Source organism: Mytilus trossulus, chromosome 8 (genome assembly GCF_036588685.1).
Source record: "Mytilus trossulus isolate FHL-02 chromosome 8, PNRI_Mtr1.1.1.hap1, whole genome shotgun sequence".
Lineage (NCBI taxonomy): Eukaryota > Metazoa > Mollusca > Bivalvia > Mytilida > Mytilidae > Mytilus > Mytilus trossulus.
Window position 1 is genome coordinate 71,204,736 of NC_086380.1, and position 17,866 is coordinate 71,222,601.

At 32.2% G+C, this 17,866-nt stretch overlaps 1 long non-coding RNA gene across 1 annotated transcript; it reads left to right on the top strand.

The window, feature by feature from the left end:
• The first annotated feature begins 636 nt into the window (after positions 1-636).
• Positions 637-2,107, top strand: LOC134682107 (uncharacterized). Its single transcript, XR_010100784.1, has 3 exons — positions 637-665; positions 1,033-1,178; positions 1,929-2,107. It is a non-coding gene; the product is annotated as an uncharacterized LOC134682107 (long non-coding RNA).
• The last annotated feature ends 15,759 nt before the right edge of the window (positions 2,108-17,866 follow it).

Consider the following 17,866-nt stretch of genomic DNA (forward strand, 5'->3'; position numbering starts at 1 on the left):
AATGAGCATCAACAATAAAAACCAAGGTATTGATCTCGAGTGTTCCGAAAGGGTAAGTGGATCCTGCTCCACATACATGTACCACGTGTTGCTCATACAAGTACAAACTCAGTGTTATCCAAATACGGTCATTTCAAATTTGAGGAAAGATTCCATTTTATGGTTTGCTGGTTATTATTAATATATTTAAGTATTTTTTTTTGGACAGTTCTTTTATCATTCCCAAAGACCTCTATTATAGATTTTTCATTTGAAATTCATTTTAAACTGAATGAACAATTCCCTCTGTAATTGTTTGTCTGACCCAGTGTCAAAATCAGAAAGATGCTGAAAACTTTATCTGGATAATATTCTTTTGGTTTCATTCAATGATTTTGCAAGCCAGGTTTGGGTCTCTTCGGATATCTATGAATTGGTCCAAATAAATCTAACGAAGTTATGGTACTGTGAAATTCTAGTTAAGTTGCATTGTTAATGGCTTAGTACTACATGTATATTATGCTATTGAAAAGTTAACCAACCATTATCAATTGACCATTGAAGTACACAGTACCACATATTGACCTCTAGTCTAGTTTTAGTATATCAAAGTCGTTGAAAAGCTGATATTTTTATTTATTTATTTTTTTTATTTTCAGCCTCTGTGATGATTGAAAGTGATGCAGGTAATTATGCTTAATCAGCTTCTGATTTTTTCGAATAAACATTATTATTTGAAAACCACTATATTTGCACTACAGTTTTGTTTATTATGAAAATTACATATAAATGTTAAGTAATAAGGGGGGGGGGGATAACATATAAATTATATTAAAAAAGCTACGATATTCAGTTGCAAGTTGCAACTAAAAAATAAAGCTTCTATAAGATATACGACATGTACATGCAGTCTTGCCCTATATGTCGAGTACATTTGATTTCTTAATTTTTCTTGACCTTAATATGTATATGAAAACAGATTGACAACTTTTGAACATCGGAACATTATTGTTGCCCCTTACCTTTTCTATTGATTGAACTTTTCCCTTTAAGGCGTAGCAATTGACAGACAAGCAAGAGGTGCTTGTTGGGCTGGTGAAGCGGGATGTGCCGCCTCGTGTTGGAGACAAGGACGAAGAAATGGTGGTTGCTGTGGACAAAGTCATACAAGATGCCATGGAACTTGCTACTGTAACGGGGTATGTGTAACATACACACTATTTGTTCATCATTATTTGATTTTTTGACTCATCGTTAAATCTTGCTTAAAGAGACGGTCATTTGGTATAACTAGGTGTAAAAAAAGGGGGGGGGGGGTCGTTGGAGTGAACATTTAATTGCATCTGTTGCTACGCATGCTTCGCTACCTTGATCAAAGTCATTTATTTTCTCTAGGCAAAGTAGTATTTAAGTTTTTTTTCTAAATCTGCCGACTCCTTTAAAATATCAAAGTTGATCTCTCAGCAATATAGATGAAATCATTGAATATTATGTTTTTGCCGTGTGAATAACTCAAAATTTGGTTGTTTTCGAGACGTATCGATAAAAGAATAATTATTTTACTTAAAATCGTAGAGTATTGTGCAGTGACAGACAATGAAATCGAATTTGTTTATTTGCAAGAATAACTTTAGTTATTACTTTTTGACAATTGCAGATTTTGAAGGAAAATAGCTAATTTCATTTTTCGTATCCTAAAATGAAAATAACGTCTCTTAATTTGTTGAATTTACATGCGTAGGACGTTTTAACCAATCACGTCGTTTTGGTGTACACTTTTCAAAATAGTGCTAAAATAAAATAAAATCATAAGATTACAAAACTCCGAAAAAAATCAAAAGGGGAAATCCCTAATCAAAAGGCAACATTAAAGTCTCAAAAACATCAAACGAAGGCACAACAATTGTAATATTCCTGGATTTAACCATACTATATGATTTTCTTTGCAGAGTGGCTATACACATCGTTGCTACAGCTGTGATTTGTAATGTATTGACAACAATGATGGACTGAAACAAGATCTTGAAAGACTACTACAGACTTTTTATTCGAACTCTAACTCTTTCTTTATACGAATCTATATGCTGCATATTTTTCTTTCTATATGAATAAAAATACGTTGTCTGTATGTGCTTTTTAATGGTATTTTTTGCGTTTAACATTATACCTAAAAAATGAAAAAAATGCTCATCATATGAATTATTTAATTTGTTTTCGTCTTAAATAAAGGCTACAGTAGTATACCGCTTTTCACAAGTCAGAAATCGATCGAGAGAAAACAAATCCGGGTTAAAACGATGGGAAACCAATCAACTGTTAGAAGAAATCAAGAGCAACATAAACAAACCTCAATGCAACATACATAGAAACAAACTATAATTTAATAAAGATTACAATATTCCGGACATGATACAGAATAGTTATCAAAGGTACCAGGATTATAATTTAGTACGCCAGACGCGCGTTTCGTCTTCATAAGACTCATCAGTGACGCTCATATCAAAATATTTATAAAGCCAAACAAGTACAAAGTTGAAGAGCATTGATGATCCAAAATTTAAAAAAAGTTGTGCCAAATACGGCTGAGGTAATCTATGCCTGTGATAAGACAATCCTTATAGTTTTTCGAAAAAATAGAAATTTTGTTAACAAGAAATTTATAAACATGACCACATGATTGATTTTCATGTCAACACCGAAGTGTTGATTACTGGGCTGGTGATACCCTCGGGAACTAAACGTCCACCAGCAGTGGCATCGACCCAGTGGTGTATATAGTTATCAAAGGTACCAGGATTATAATTTAGTACACCAGACGCGCTTTTCGTCTACATAAGACTCATCAGTGACGCTCATATCAAAATACTGATAAAGCCAAACAAGTACAAAGTTGAAGAGCATTGATGATTCAAAATTTAAAAAAGTTGTGCCAAATACGGCTAGATAATCTATGCCTGGGATAAGAAAACCCTTAGTTTTTTGAAACAAAATAGAAATTTTGTAAACAGGAAATTTATAAAAATGACCACATTATTGATTTTCATATCAACACCGAAGTGTTGACTACTGGGAAAGTGATACCTTCGGGGACAAAACGTCCACCAGCAGTGGCATCGACCCAGTGGTGTATATATTTTTAAATAAAAAAAAATGGAAGGTTGAACCAAGTTTTATGGCTAGCCAAATATATGGCAATGTTAACAAATATCGATAAAAAGGACGTCACGTAGCAGAAATACAACAAACACCAATGCAAGAACACTCAGCATAACGAAAACGCACACATAACTAATATAAGAGTTGTAGCACATAATATATATATAGTAACGAATACATAATCTTAAAATTCAAACAATTCTTCTCACAAAACTAGTTCAAACAATTACCATAATTATGACGGTATTGAAAGGCTATTCTAAATAAATTCTGCGACGACGTTATACTTATTTGGACTAACACAATATATATATTCTTATTGGTGAAATCTGTAACCAATGATTGTTACACTTTTTAAAAAGTAATATAGTATTATGGTCAACATAACCATATATGGTGCAACTTCCAAGCTGTTAGGTTCTGAATACATTTTTTATATAAATATACGTATCGCCCTTAATTAGGAAGTATCGATTTTATTTCAAGCTGTCACAAATATATTTCCATGTATGATCAAGGCCAAACGAAACGTTGTGCTTTCTAATTATTCTAGATCAATAAAGTGTATATATTTTGCAAGAGATAATATCTCGTAGTTCGTATCAAACGATTCTGGACAGACACGAAGACAACCCATATTATTTTGATTCTGATTTAAGTCAGTTAGGACAAACTCTATATTTAAAGATTACTTATTATTGCTGCAATATGACAAAATAGATTATATCTACCTTTGTTTCTGTAACCATGTAAACAAAAATCCCCTCCATATTATTGTTATAATACAGCTAAATTAGTATGCACTACAAACAGGAAATTATGAGAATATTATTTTTCTACATACATGTACACAAGATTTTAAGTTACACTATGTAAACCTTATGGATAATGCAAACTAACATAACTTTAGCGCATGGGTAAGGTTCAAATGTATTTCATTGGGTTTTTTTTCACAAAAATTGTGGCACTCCTTTGCATTTACATGAAAAAGAAAACACATCACTTTTTGAAAGCTTTCCATCTGCATCACAAAGCTATGAACTGATGTTTCGAATACATATTTGTCTTTAACAAATTTAATTTGAATAATGAATTAATATCCATTTGAAATTCCTTTAGCTTTTTCAATGCGGTAGGACAAATCCTTGATGAGCACATAATTTTACTGTAATTTAAGATATTCTATTTAAAGACTAAATATTTCTTGGACAAATGTATCCTGCTGATCAACAGTACTATCAGTTTTTTTTAGGAGTATATTGTCTAAAGAATGTTCATAAACACCGGGAATATAGATATTAGACAACTTATTAACACAATTAATAAAAAATAATAGCAATACTGAAGAAGAGCTAAATGAAAAACTGTTTCCCAAAATAATTGAAATGTATCAATGTTAAAAATATGTTAAAGGCAAATTTATCAACATAATAAAATATCTCGTAGTTAGTACCCCTTTAATTGATCATATATCTTTGTTCAAGTTATAAGTGAATGTTTTGGACAAATCAAAATTTTGTACCACATTAACATATAAATTATATTTTTCTACTTTTCTACACAACACTCATATGTCACAGATTTCTTCACATAATAGTGTGTTAAACTTAAAATTATTCAGAAAAACTACATTTTATATTTTGTCTATTGGTTTATCATAAATCAGGATGTTGAGTTTTCCTCGTTTGAACTGTTTTATATTTTGTCTTGTCGGGGCCTTTCATGGCTTACTCATTGTTGAATGATCTATACATGTAGTTATATTCATATTTTTCTCTAATGGATAGTTGTCTCAATAAGAATAATAACGATTGCCACAGAATGCAGACGACTGACAGGGCTCCAACAAGTCTTTAAAATGGTCGTCAGACGTCAGGAAAATCTTTGGTTAATTTCTCTCTGCCTTGTTTTACAGATCATAGTTTCAAAATATGAAAGTTGCTCAAACTTACTGGAATTCTGATATTTACCAAGCAAAATGATAGTCTAATTTCTTTCTATGATTTCATGAAGAATAAACAAACTGCCCAGTTTCACTCATTGTAAACATTTTATTGACGATTGAGTTTGATACGATATTTGCAACTGATTTTTTCTGTGAAAACTTGTTTTTACTAAATATGATTTGAGGTACTATACAAACTAGCTTTAATTCCAAGTTTAAATAAGGTACTATGAGATGCGAAATGATTTAGCACTAACACATGTGTTTTAAGATACACCAAAACACCAGACATGAATGCCTCTTAAGATATCAGGAAATAGTCGCAAGGTTCGTCAATACATGTAGGTAATCATGTTTGAAAACTGTATCATATATTTAAATATCGGGTACCTAACTAAAATAAAATTCCTAATGTTTTTTTTCAACAAAAGGTGATTTTTTTCATCAAGTTATTAAATGATCATATATTTTTGTGCAAGTTATAAGTGAAATATTCGGACAAATCAAAATGTTGTACTTACTGATTAAACAAATAATACTTTGTACAATAAGATAACTTGTAATCAACGTACATGTATCACAGTTGTCTTCAAATACTGGCTTTTAAACATAAAAGTATTCAGAAAACCCTCAAGTTGATGGACATAACTACATATCTAGTTTATGCAATGTTATATTATTTTTTACATTAATCTGTCTGATACATGCAGGTATCATGTTGAGATTCATATTGATAGACCTGCATTAAACAGGTTTTTTTTGTTGGTATTGAGAATATTTAGTAAGTCTAGTATGATAAGGTCATAAGCTTGTCGTGTATATATCTTCATGTTTTATGCTTTTATGATTATATATCCTCTCGGTTTCATTTATTCGGTTTCTCCTTCTTTTGATCATCTGTTTCAAGAATATTGCTTTTCCTCGTATCTGCATGACAAATAACTGGTAGAATCAGTTTTCTGAATCTGACATATTTAATGTCCAGTGGCAAATATTTCAATCACTGAACGACAAGAACCTATTATACATGCTCGACAAATGGATTGACCTGCCACGTTATAAATATATAAATATCAATTGTTCATTAAGATAAAAGAAATGACTTATTAATGTTCTGCATTGTTATTAGTTGAATCATATTACAGAATACATTTACTATTACTTGTAACTATTGTACACAAGGACCCACATTTTCAGACAACATATATATCACAGTTCACTTTACATAAAATGATGTTCAACTTAAAATCATTCAGAAAACAACAGGTTGAAAGCCAAAGCTACAGATCTAGTATGTGCATGTTAAGTTATCTTTCCATTTACAAAATATCTGTCTTATACATGCATGTATTATATCAGATTCATATTGATAAACCTGTAGTAAACAGTTTTCTATTTATTGGTTGTTGGGTATTTTGGTAAATCTAGTACGATAAGGTCACATGCTTGTCGTGTAGATATATTAAAGTTTTATGTTTTTATGATTCTATATCGTCTCGGTTTCATTTATCAATTTCGCCTTCATTTTATCATCTGTATCAAGAATATTACTTTCACTCGTACCCTGCAGTTTACAGAACTATTGGAATCAGTTTTCTATGAATGATACGTTTAATGTCAAGTGGCAAATATTTCAATCATTTGACAGGCAAGAACTCATTGTACCAGCTCTGCAAATAGATTGACCCACCTCAATAAAATGATATAAATATAAATTACTGAATGAGATAAAAGGAAAGTCTTATTAATGTTCGGCATTGTTATCAATTGAATTTTATTGCAAAGTCCATTTACTATTATATGCACCTGTAGTACACACATACCCACATATTTGTTTTCCCTTGTCATATGCTTGTTATGCGGTGACTGTCGTTAGATCCTTTATTTTACATTTTGTTTATTGCTGTTTCATTAATCCAGTCGTTGGTTTATTTCGTTTAAATTTGAATTGTTTCACATTTTTTAGTCATTACAGCATTCTGTTTTATTTTATAACCGCTTTTCAAGATTTGTTTTTTTTATCAATCGATTTATGACTTTTGAACAGCGGTATACTAAGGTTGCCTTTATTTCTTTTCTTTTCTACGGCTTTAAATATTTTAACGGCAATACCACCGACACAAAGTCAAATGACCCGATTTCAAAATTGATACAAATATGTTTGATTTGGCCTAAATAACATTAAATAAAACACTAATATGTATTTAAATGTATTTTTCTACACGGAATTACTGTACACTTTATTTATCTGTTTACCGATATTTCAACTAAAACCATCTAACTATAGATAAGGCATATTTGGACGGAGCAGTTTTAATTCAGTTATAAATAGTGCAATATCTAAGCCACGTGTGATAACGACCTATAAAAGTCACGTTTAGGTTTGCTGGACAGGAACAGCAATGATATACCTCCTTTTTATTGGTTTTGTTATACAGCAGTCTTTAGCAAACTAATCAGAAGGTATTGAAGATGTTCATCGCAAAATTACAGTTCTTATGAGTAAGTACAATCTAACACGACGAAAAAAAGATATTTTTCTTTATCGTAGCATCTTTTACGTCTTGACTATATATGTTCCTATGTTTATGTTTTAGTTTACAATGATACGCGACCGTTTGAAAAAAAGACATATTTACCTTCCCTTTACTTAGGTTTTTTCGTTTTCTAATTTTCAAGTTTATAATAACAACTACCGCAATTCAACAACTTGCATCAGTATTCCAGAGTTAATTTCAATTTACAATTTGTTACAAACACAGGAAAATATGTTTAACACTGATACTGTTTCTTTTTACACATATCAAAAACAATATTATGAAAAGTCTGTTGATTAACTCACTGTTGTTTATGAATTTCAAAACTTTGTCACTAATGTTGTCATAGTAAAAAGGGTAAATTTATTTGCAGAACAGTTTTCAGTTTTAAATGACGAATTAACAATGGTTAAACAGAAACTAACCGTACAATATGACGAAAACCAGACTATGAAACAGAGAATACTATTGGTTACAGATGAGAATGTCAAGCTATCAGAAAGAGTTGACAAGTTATCAGACGAAAATCGAATTATAAATAACATTGTTAAACAATTACTCGAAGAAAGATATGCTGTCAATTACCCTACATCAGCAGGAAATAACAGAACTGAGGAGGAAAATCCACATAGAACGGAGTTTGAAACCACTGTTTCGGAACGACAGTTACCTAACGTCATGATGAAAAATTTGAACAACGACGATTTAAACCAGTTTAGCAAACAGAAGAGATTACTACTCCCGTCTAGTAAGTAAGCGAGTTTGTTTGTATATTTGTAAATTTGAAGAGGCAACATTCTGACCTAACAGCATAACCAGCCAAAGGGCACTAATAAGTATTTAAAGCGGAGAGGAAATACCACACCCGGATGAGGGCTTTAGCTGGCTTCTAAACTAACAATGTAATCTACGCCAAACTATATGCAGAAACATACAAATGAACCAAAATTAAAAAAAAAAAAAACAGCGCGAAAAAAATAGTGGTCCCTCACGATCGCTATTTTTTTTTAACGAGTCCTTATCCACCAACTCGTAGTCAATTGCAAGTATCCGTAAATAGCTTTCTGGTAGTCGTCAATATTTCATTACAATTCGTAGACACTCGTTATGACTCAAAAGTTGATAGGTAAATGTGTTGACATGTAAAAAATGTTCTTACAACTGTCCATGGATTGTTTTTCTTAAATAACTCAAAACAATCAGAATGTATCGCAAACCGTTTGCAGCAACTCACACATTACTTTAAACATAAAATTTTATATACTATTCATGACGTTTACAATTTGTAAAGTTTTCATTTAAGTCGGGTAACAATCGCATCACGGTTTGGTATAAGTGATTTACGAATAAATTTAATAGACTTATTGTATAGTTTTCAATTTAAGCAGATGCAAACGATATGGAAATTGTAAGGATTTGAAATTACTAGTAACAAGCTAGAAACAACATGTAGACAGGTCTTAAACACCACGTAGAAGCTATGCTGAATACAAACATTCCGTAAAATACTTAAAGCAATACGTAAAAAGCTCGCAAAATGCCTGTCATTCACGTGTAGTTACATTGTAGTGGTGTCAACTCTTTCAATTGGACCGTACATATATCATAACGTAGTCATTCGTGACAACTCAAAAGAACGTTTCGATAATGTTTGTGATTCGTAAGGACTTGTACGAAAAATTCGGAAAGACCATAATCACATGTCAAAATCAAATAACAAAACGCATAAAAAACGAATGGACAAGAACTGTCATATTCCTGACTTGGTACAGACATTTTCAAATGTAGAAAATGGTGGATTAAACCTGGTTTTATAGCGCTTACCCTCCCACTATGATGACAGTCTCATCTAATTCCGTTATATTTACATTGATGCGTTAACTAAACTGACACAATACATAAAATAGTCAAATTATGGGTACATCAGTCATCATCGTATAACACTTTTGAAAGGAACAATTTTACAGAACACAAAAACATCTATCACATTAATTGATTTGTGTGTCTTACGTCATAATTTTTTGATACGTCACATAGATTTGTAGTTCAATGTGCATACAATCAATTTTAAAATTTACATAGGCAAACGTATGTAAGAAATAGATCGAGATTTAAACTAGTCCAAAAGTTATATATAGAAATGATAAGAATCCACAAATAGTTAAATCCACTACGCGATTGAATGATTTTGGCGTTTGTGGTTCAACGTATTTTGTAATTCATTATCGAAATATATTATAATGACATAAAATAGAACAATATCATACTGACGGGATCTTTTAAAGTACAGAGTCACGTTATAAGAACCAAAGAAATACAAAAAGTCGCATATACAAAACACACCACAAAATATGAAAGACAATACAAACACATTGACGAGATGTATAAGTACCGAGCCACATCAAACGGATATCACATAATACCATTCAACAGAAAAGAAATATTAATAATAGAACAAAGACAAATGAACGAACTATTAATCACATTGTTCAGATGATAAACAACATCAGTACGCAGAATCATTACATCAAGACCATCGTGTATGAATTGTAAAGTTGAAACGGAGTATTTATCAACAAGGTCTTGGTACCTTCCGATGAACTTTTGTAGATTTATAACCCTGGTTCCTTTGTTAACTATTGGAATTAGAGTGTTACCGATTTGAGAAATACGACATGTACCATACAACTTAATTAATGTGTTAGGTTCAATGAAAATCTATCTAATAAACAATTGGGAAAAGGGAAGGGGATGCTATCACTAGGAAAGAGTCAATGCGTCATTTTTCTTTTAATATTTTAAGTATATGATTTGTAACATAGTAACGTGCCACAAAAAAAATGTGTGTAGTAATGTGACCATGTTTACACAAAGACAACATTTAAAATCCTTCTAAACATTTGTATACAGTATAATATATTTCCACTTTCAATACATATTTTATTTGTACTATTTTATCAATAGATACTCAACCTACGACTTCAAAAGTAGCATTCTCCGTAAGCCTTACCCACAAAATACAAGTAGGACAACACCAAGTTGTCGAGTATGACAAAGTAAACACGAATGTTGGAAATGGTTATGACATCAGACACGCCCATTTCATCGTACCGACTAGATGAGTGTATCTCCTTTCGTTTACTGTAATGAACGTCAAAGGAGAATACTTATACCTTGAAATGGTTAAAAAATCCGAGCAAATTGCTTTGGTCTATGGTGGACAGAGTGATTACAACATGGGAAGCGAAACGATAGTTCATCTTTTAGAGAAAGGCGACGTAGTTTGGGTAAGACATACTCATGACAATACTCCTACATTATACGGGAACGATCCATTCAACACATTCACAGGAGTACTTTTATTTGAAATGTGATTATATAAAATAAACTAAATTTTCGTCTTATATACATACTTTTGTTATTTGTTAAAATTTTGCTTTGCAGTATGCAATTTTATCAGATCTGTACTTTTTGTTAGTTGCTTTTGTGCTTTAAATCTATCTTATGCTTGGTTGAAGTCAGGGGCCTGTAATTCATTGGTTGTTATCTGTTGTCTGTACATGTACATCCTAATTGGGTTTTGTTAATTATTTTATACATAAATCAGGTTGTTTGTTTTCTCATTTGCATTGTTTTTCGTCGTCATTTCAGGGCTTTCATAGATCAAAAAGACGATGTGCTCATTGTCGACGGACATACGATAACATGTTTTTGGTCACCTCCTTCGACATGTAATCTTTTGTGGAGGTTGTCAACATGGCAATTATATCGAATCTACCTATTGAAAGTAGTCATATCCACAGTCTTTACATTAATTTGTAATTAAACATATATTAAACTTAGTTTAAATAAAGCTAATACTAACAATGACAACTGCCCTTTCGTCGATTTTGATATCTGTATCATTAACGAAAAGTGTAATACTAAAATCTATAATTAAAGAAATGATTTTTCATTTCCTATCGATAATTATCCTTTTTTAGATTTTGACGTTCCCTTGTCACTATCTTACGGTGTTAATATATATCAAATTGTAGGATTCGCTCGTGTATGTATCAATGTTTAAGATTTTAACAAGAGAACTAGATCATGTATTACTGAAAAATTATTACACCAGGATTTTCGATATCACAAACTAAACATAGCTCAACATGCAGACCTCTTATTCGTTCAGGTATTTCGCATCCATTTTTTTTTATGGAAATAGTTTTCATGAAGCATAAAAATGTCAGTATTCACCTCAGAAGCTAACAAAATCTTCAAATATACTAATCAAGAAAGGATCCTGTTGGTAGGTCATTAAAAATTGCATATTTTGGCGTTAATATTGATTCACTTAAAAAAAACAACAACCAACAAACAGTTGTTGGCACGGCACGGGTTATGTTCTTATCATATATGTTATGATGGTATGACACTTAACCCCTCACAGGAAGGATTGTGCCTGATATTCATATGATGAAGACATAATCTTTCAATCAGTTTAATTGAAGTCTGGAGCTGGCATGTCAGATAGATACTAGTAGTCTGTTGTTATTTATGTATTATAGTCATTTTGTTTATTTTCTTTGGTTACATCAGACTCGGAATGCTCTTAAACTGAATTTTTACTTTTCTACATTGGCTAGAGATATATAGGGAGGGTTGAGATCTCATAAACATGTTTAACCCCGCCATATTTGCGCCTGTGTCAAGTCAGGAGCCTCTGACCTTTTTTTAGTCTTGTATTATTTTTAATTTTAGTTTCTCGTGTACAATTTGGATTTAGTATGGCATTCTTTTCACTGATATATTTGTTTAGGGGCTAGATGAAAGACGCCGTCGGGTGCGAGAATTTCGGGCTGCACTGAAGACCTGTTGGTGACTTTCTGTTGTTGTCTGTTCAATAATCGGGTTGTTGTATCTTTGACACAGTCCCAATTTCTATTCCCAATTTTATAAAGTGAGGCATTGGTGGCTGAGTGTTCTACGCAGTTCAACTATTATATAACTAGCCTTTCAAAATTGTTTTTGTGATTTCGAATTCCGCATGTGGCAGGTGTATACTACTCTAGTCTTGAATCATTAGGATTGTACATTTTCATACGAAAAGTCGGTGGTTGTTTAAGGGCATTCCAGCCTCATTCACAAATAAAAACTGACCGCAATGAAAAAAGCACACTAGTGCAGAAAATTAAGTGGCGTTAAACACCAATCAATACATCAATCATTCTAAGAAACGTTGAAATACACATTAGCAGGTATTTTCATTTCATGCCAATTTTGAAACTACAACATGATAATGGCGTTAACATGATGGGAAAGACTTTTTAAAACATTTTATACATGTAAAAGACTGCATGTCATATCTAGTTCATACTAAAATATAATCACAAACAAAATAACCAATAATTTAAACTATAAACTACTAGAAATTTAACCCTTTATTGTATCAGAAAATTAAACATTTAATATTTTTTGACAAAATACTATACCGAAACTTCATCGTCCTATACGAATCCAAATTGTCGATATTTTCTTTCTAAATTAATTTATCAAATGAAAAGGAGATGTCGCATTAAATACAAGTTAGTCAATAGCAGATTAATCTCTCCATAAAATATCACTATGATGTTTCCTACAAAAATGAAAAGTATAATTTAAAAAGACCACCACTGATCAGAATCTATAATTATGCATACAATATTGACATATTCACCACTTCATAGTCTTATATATAGAAACAATTGACATATTTGTAATGGGTTTACAAAATAAGATTAACCTCTATAAGAAAATAGATCACATGTATGTATAATGTTTATATAAATTACTACAACGTCTATCAAAGTGTGTGCCTTATCAGTAGAACAATTTCAAAACATGAATTATTATAACCTAACTTATTCACTTTTTTTTTTATAATGCTGTGATTATTTAATGCTATCTGTACTCAAACTGTTTTCTCGGTATTTTGATGAGATAGTTGTAACCTTTTTGAGAGATACAGTCAATATTACTCATTAATTCATAAATTGTCTAAAAAATCATGTATTGCTGCATCGATCTTTGTTTGGTTTATAACTATTTTGATATGAGCGTCACTGATGAGTCTTATGTAGACGAAACGCGCTTCTGGCGTACTAAATTATAATCCTGGTACCTTTGATAACTCTTTACACCACTGGGTCGATGCCTCTGCTGGTGGACGTTTCGTCCCCGAGGATATCACCAGCCCAGTAGTCAGCACTTTGACATGAATATCAATTATGTGGTCATTTTTATAATTTCCTGTTTACAAAACTTTGAATTTTTCGAAAAACTAAGGATTTTCTTATCCCAGGGATAGATTACCTTAGCCGTATTTGGCACAATTTTTTGGAATTTTGGATCCTCAATGTTCTTCAACTTTGTATTTGTTTGGTTTATAACTATTTTGATATGAGCGTCACTGATGAGTCTTATGTAGACGAAACGCGCGTCTGGCGTACTAAATTATAATCCTGGTACCTTTGATAACTATTGTGTACTTTCTGCTACTTGACCGATGCACTATTATTTCAATCCTGGTATATAACATGATGAGTTTATTTACTAGGTTTAACTAGCACCACGTATAATTGACATTTTTCTATGAAAGGAAATGCAAGTGATTCTGAAATAGTACAAATTAACTGTTACCATGAAAAGTTTATCGTTTAAACTACAATTGAATCGCACATTGTTTAAACTAACTACGTGCAAGTAGTTTAGACATTTAACGAGTCTTTTGCAAACACAGAACACAGCAGATAAACTGCAGTATATTTTGCGCATGCATTAGTAACATAAGATATAAAAAAAATACCGAACTCAAGGGAAATTCATCTCTTCAAAAACTAATCACATGAAACGTGAGAATTTATCGAATGCAAAACAATTTTATTTCCTTGAATAAACTTGTAACAATTGCCGCTGACTATTAAGATCACATCCCTTTAATAGATTAAGTAATGCTGTGGTAACTGTAACCACGTTTTGTATTAATTGAACACGTTTCGTTTTCTTCAAATTTTGTCCAATGCAATAAACTGTTCTTCTTTGCCGATAAATCAACAATACATTGTTTAATAATCACTACGGTTAAAGATAGACAACTGTTATACTCTTGACTTAAGTCAGAAAGTAGGAACAGTAGTAAACTTTTTTTCTTAACTTTTTTCAATTTTAAAAACAAATTTAATGCGCATTGGTAGAACAACTTCAACACATGAATTATAATAACTTAAATCGTTAACTTTCTTTGAGTATTTTTTAATTCCATGCTATCTGTAATCAAGCTTTTTTTTTAAACTTAATTTGGTGGAATGATCTTCAATTCTACATGTCCAGATTCCGAGCTCATTTATTCTTAAATTTAAGAAACGTATGTGGGGTTCATCGACCATGTGTGTTGTTTGCTTCCAGGTTCATGGTACCATTTAGGTCGATTCTTCGCGGGTCAACATGCGTCACTTATTTGCAATCAGGAACTCGAAACTAAACTAACGGAAACTTTTACTTTTAAATTCCAAATAAACTCAACCAAAACTAATGCAACATTAGTTTACCAACTTCAGTTCTTCAGTTAGCCTTTTTTTATTCGAGCGTCACTGTTGAGGTTTTAGTAGACGAATCACGCCTTTGATTTAGATGGTTTTATTCATGGTACATTTGATAAAATGGGCCAGTCCAGTTAATTTTTGACAGATGGGGATGGCTGAAGATTTGGTTTTATACGTATCAGAAAAAAAACAGCATGAAAAACTTCCTTTCAGATCTACAAAAATAAGACCTATCGGATGTAAATTTTCTGTTCATATTGGGTGGATGGGCTTTCATGGGGAAACTTGACCTTTTTTATTTGCAAAGATTGTACCCATCAGAATTTTAAATACAATACCAGATAATGCATTATACAAAACAGTCTACATTCCAAAGCACCCCTTAGATCTGACATATGCATTTTTGTAACCCCTAAGATGTAATTATTTTTAATTATTTACTGCTGCAAGCCCCTCAGAAATTTTTGCGTTTAAGTGTATGGGTCAGATGTAAAAGCCCAAAAATTCACCCCCTCAGATGTATAAATTTTACACCTCTCAGAAAGGACCATCCATCCCTCTTTATCAGACATAAACTGGAATGGCCCAATGTGTAATGAGTAACCAATGATTAAGTCTACTAAATACTGGAATCTGTCCGTTTTAGAGGGATCCATTGCACTTAAACTAGTATTGTATGAGTGGATCATCCGCAAAAGTAATGATTTATAGATTTGATTTAGATTTCAGTAATTGAGAGAAACAAATAGTATTATATTAACGAATACAATTCTGATTTAACAAAGATAAATAGCACCGTTGAACTAAAAACAGAAAAATATACCGAAGAGTTATTCAAACGCAATTTAGTCGATGAAAAATTGTATATGAGACGACAAAGAAAAACACCCACGAAAAAACATCAGAAGATAAACAGGAAGTAACAAACACAAACAAGACACCAAAGGCTAACCAAAACGATCATCACCAACATATGATGGCGATTTCATGTGATTTAGAAATGAAAGCAGATCCTGTCTCTATGGCACCAACATATGTACCTTGTTGCCCTTATAAATATAATATGTTGATAAGTATAATTGGGAAATATCACATAAGAGGGCAAGGAAATGGGGAAGGAATAATGATAAAAATATTAGGAACATTTCCGTCGTTATTTATAACCAGCCTCGTGATGACTTCCGTAAGAAATGATTTCATCTTAACCACATGAAACACTTACTTTATGTGTGGCATTCTTGAATGCAAAAACCAACTTTTCAGAAAATCATGTTAGGGTATTATAGGAAATGCAAGCTCTACTGGTTAATCGTATATTCACTCAATATGCACGTGCTGCTTACATATTGGTATATAAAAATGTAAAATTCACTATCACAAGCTGAAATCATCTCTTTGGTCATAAATTTTTGTTCAAATCAACCCTCATTTGCAATACCTAAATCGAGGTCAAGGTTAGATGCATAGATAACTGCATATGTTTTATCCTTTATTCTATGTACGGTTGGACAGAAACTGACATCACTTAGATGAAAGAGGGACGAAAGATACCAAAGGGACAGTCAAACTCGTAAATCTAAAACAAACTGACAACGCCATGGCTAAAAAAGAAAAAGAAAAAGAGAAAAACAATAGTACACATGACACAACATAGAAAACTAAAGAATAAACAACACGAACCCCACCAAAAATTTGGGGTGATCTCAGGTGCTCCGGAAGGGTAAGCAGATCCTGCTCCACATGCGGCACCCGTCGTGTTGCTTATGTGATTACAAATCCGGTAAATAGTCTAATTCGGTAGGTCAAATTCATGAAAGGGAAGGGGATTGTAGTTACGACGTAAGGAACATATCCGATATCATTTGTGAAACGGTTATTCCATAACGGACTTTGTTAATTATAATGTATATATCTCTAACACAGGATGGTAACGTTTCGGTAGATGCCTCGTGCAGATAGAATACTACGTGTTCGGCACGTCTCCCTTATCTAATTGAACGGTTAAATGTGTCTTGATTGATAGACTTTACACTCTATGGTATTCGGTTGTGAAATCCCTGGTTGTGTTGGTGCTACGGCATATGCATCCAGTTCCATGCCGACTCATATATGTTGTTTCGATGTCTTTATCTCTGTATTAGGTATACATAATCCGTTGTTTTAGGGAGTACGCACCAAAACATACGATGCAACGCGATTGCGGTCCTTGCAAGTGATTCCTAAGATCGATTTGATTCTCAACCACTTTTACCAAGAAAGAATTTTGATATATACTGCCGGAATGGCCTTGAGGTGGATCCCATCTGTAGGATGGCGATATAGATTGGTAAACAAGATTTTGTATCTGTAATCGGCTGTTGTTGTTTTACAAACTATACTAACTTGAGCTTTTGATTTTGCCATTTGATGAGGGTCTTTCCGTTTTTAATTTTTGACAGAGTATTTTTTCGTTATCCTACTTTGTAACATCACTTAGATTATTCGTTACCAATATAGAATTATGTTTAAGTTAAAGGATTGAAATCTAGATCACAGTTAACGCACATCCATGTATGCAGTCCAGTGCAATTAACAAAACAATTTGCAAAGCCCGAATCCTTTTATTGGAGTCAAAAAATAAAATTAGAGTGTTACAAATCAGTTTTTTTTTAATCCAAAGAAAAGAAATCTGCCTGCGATAGAATCCT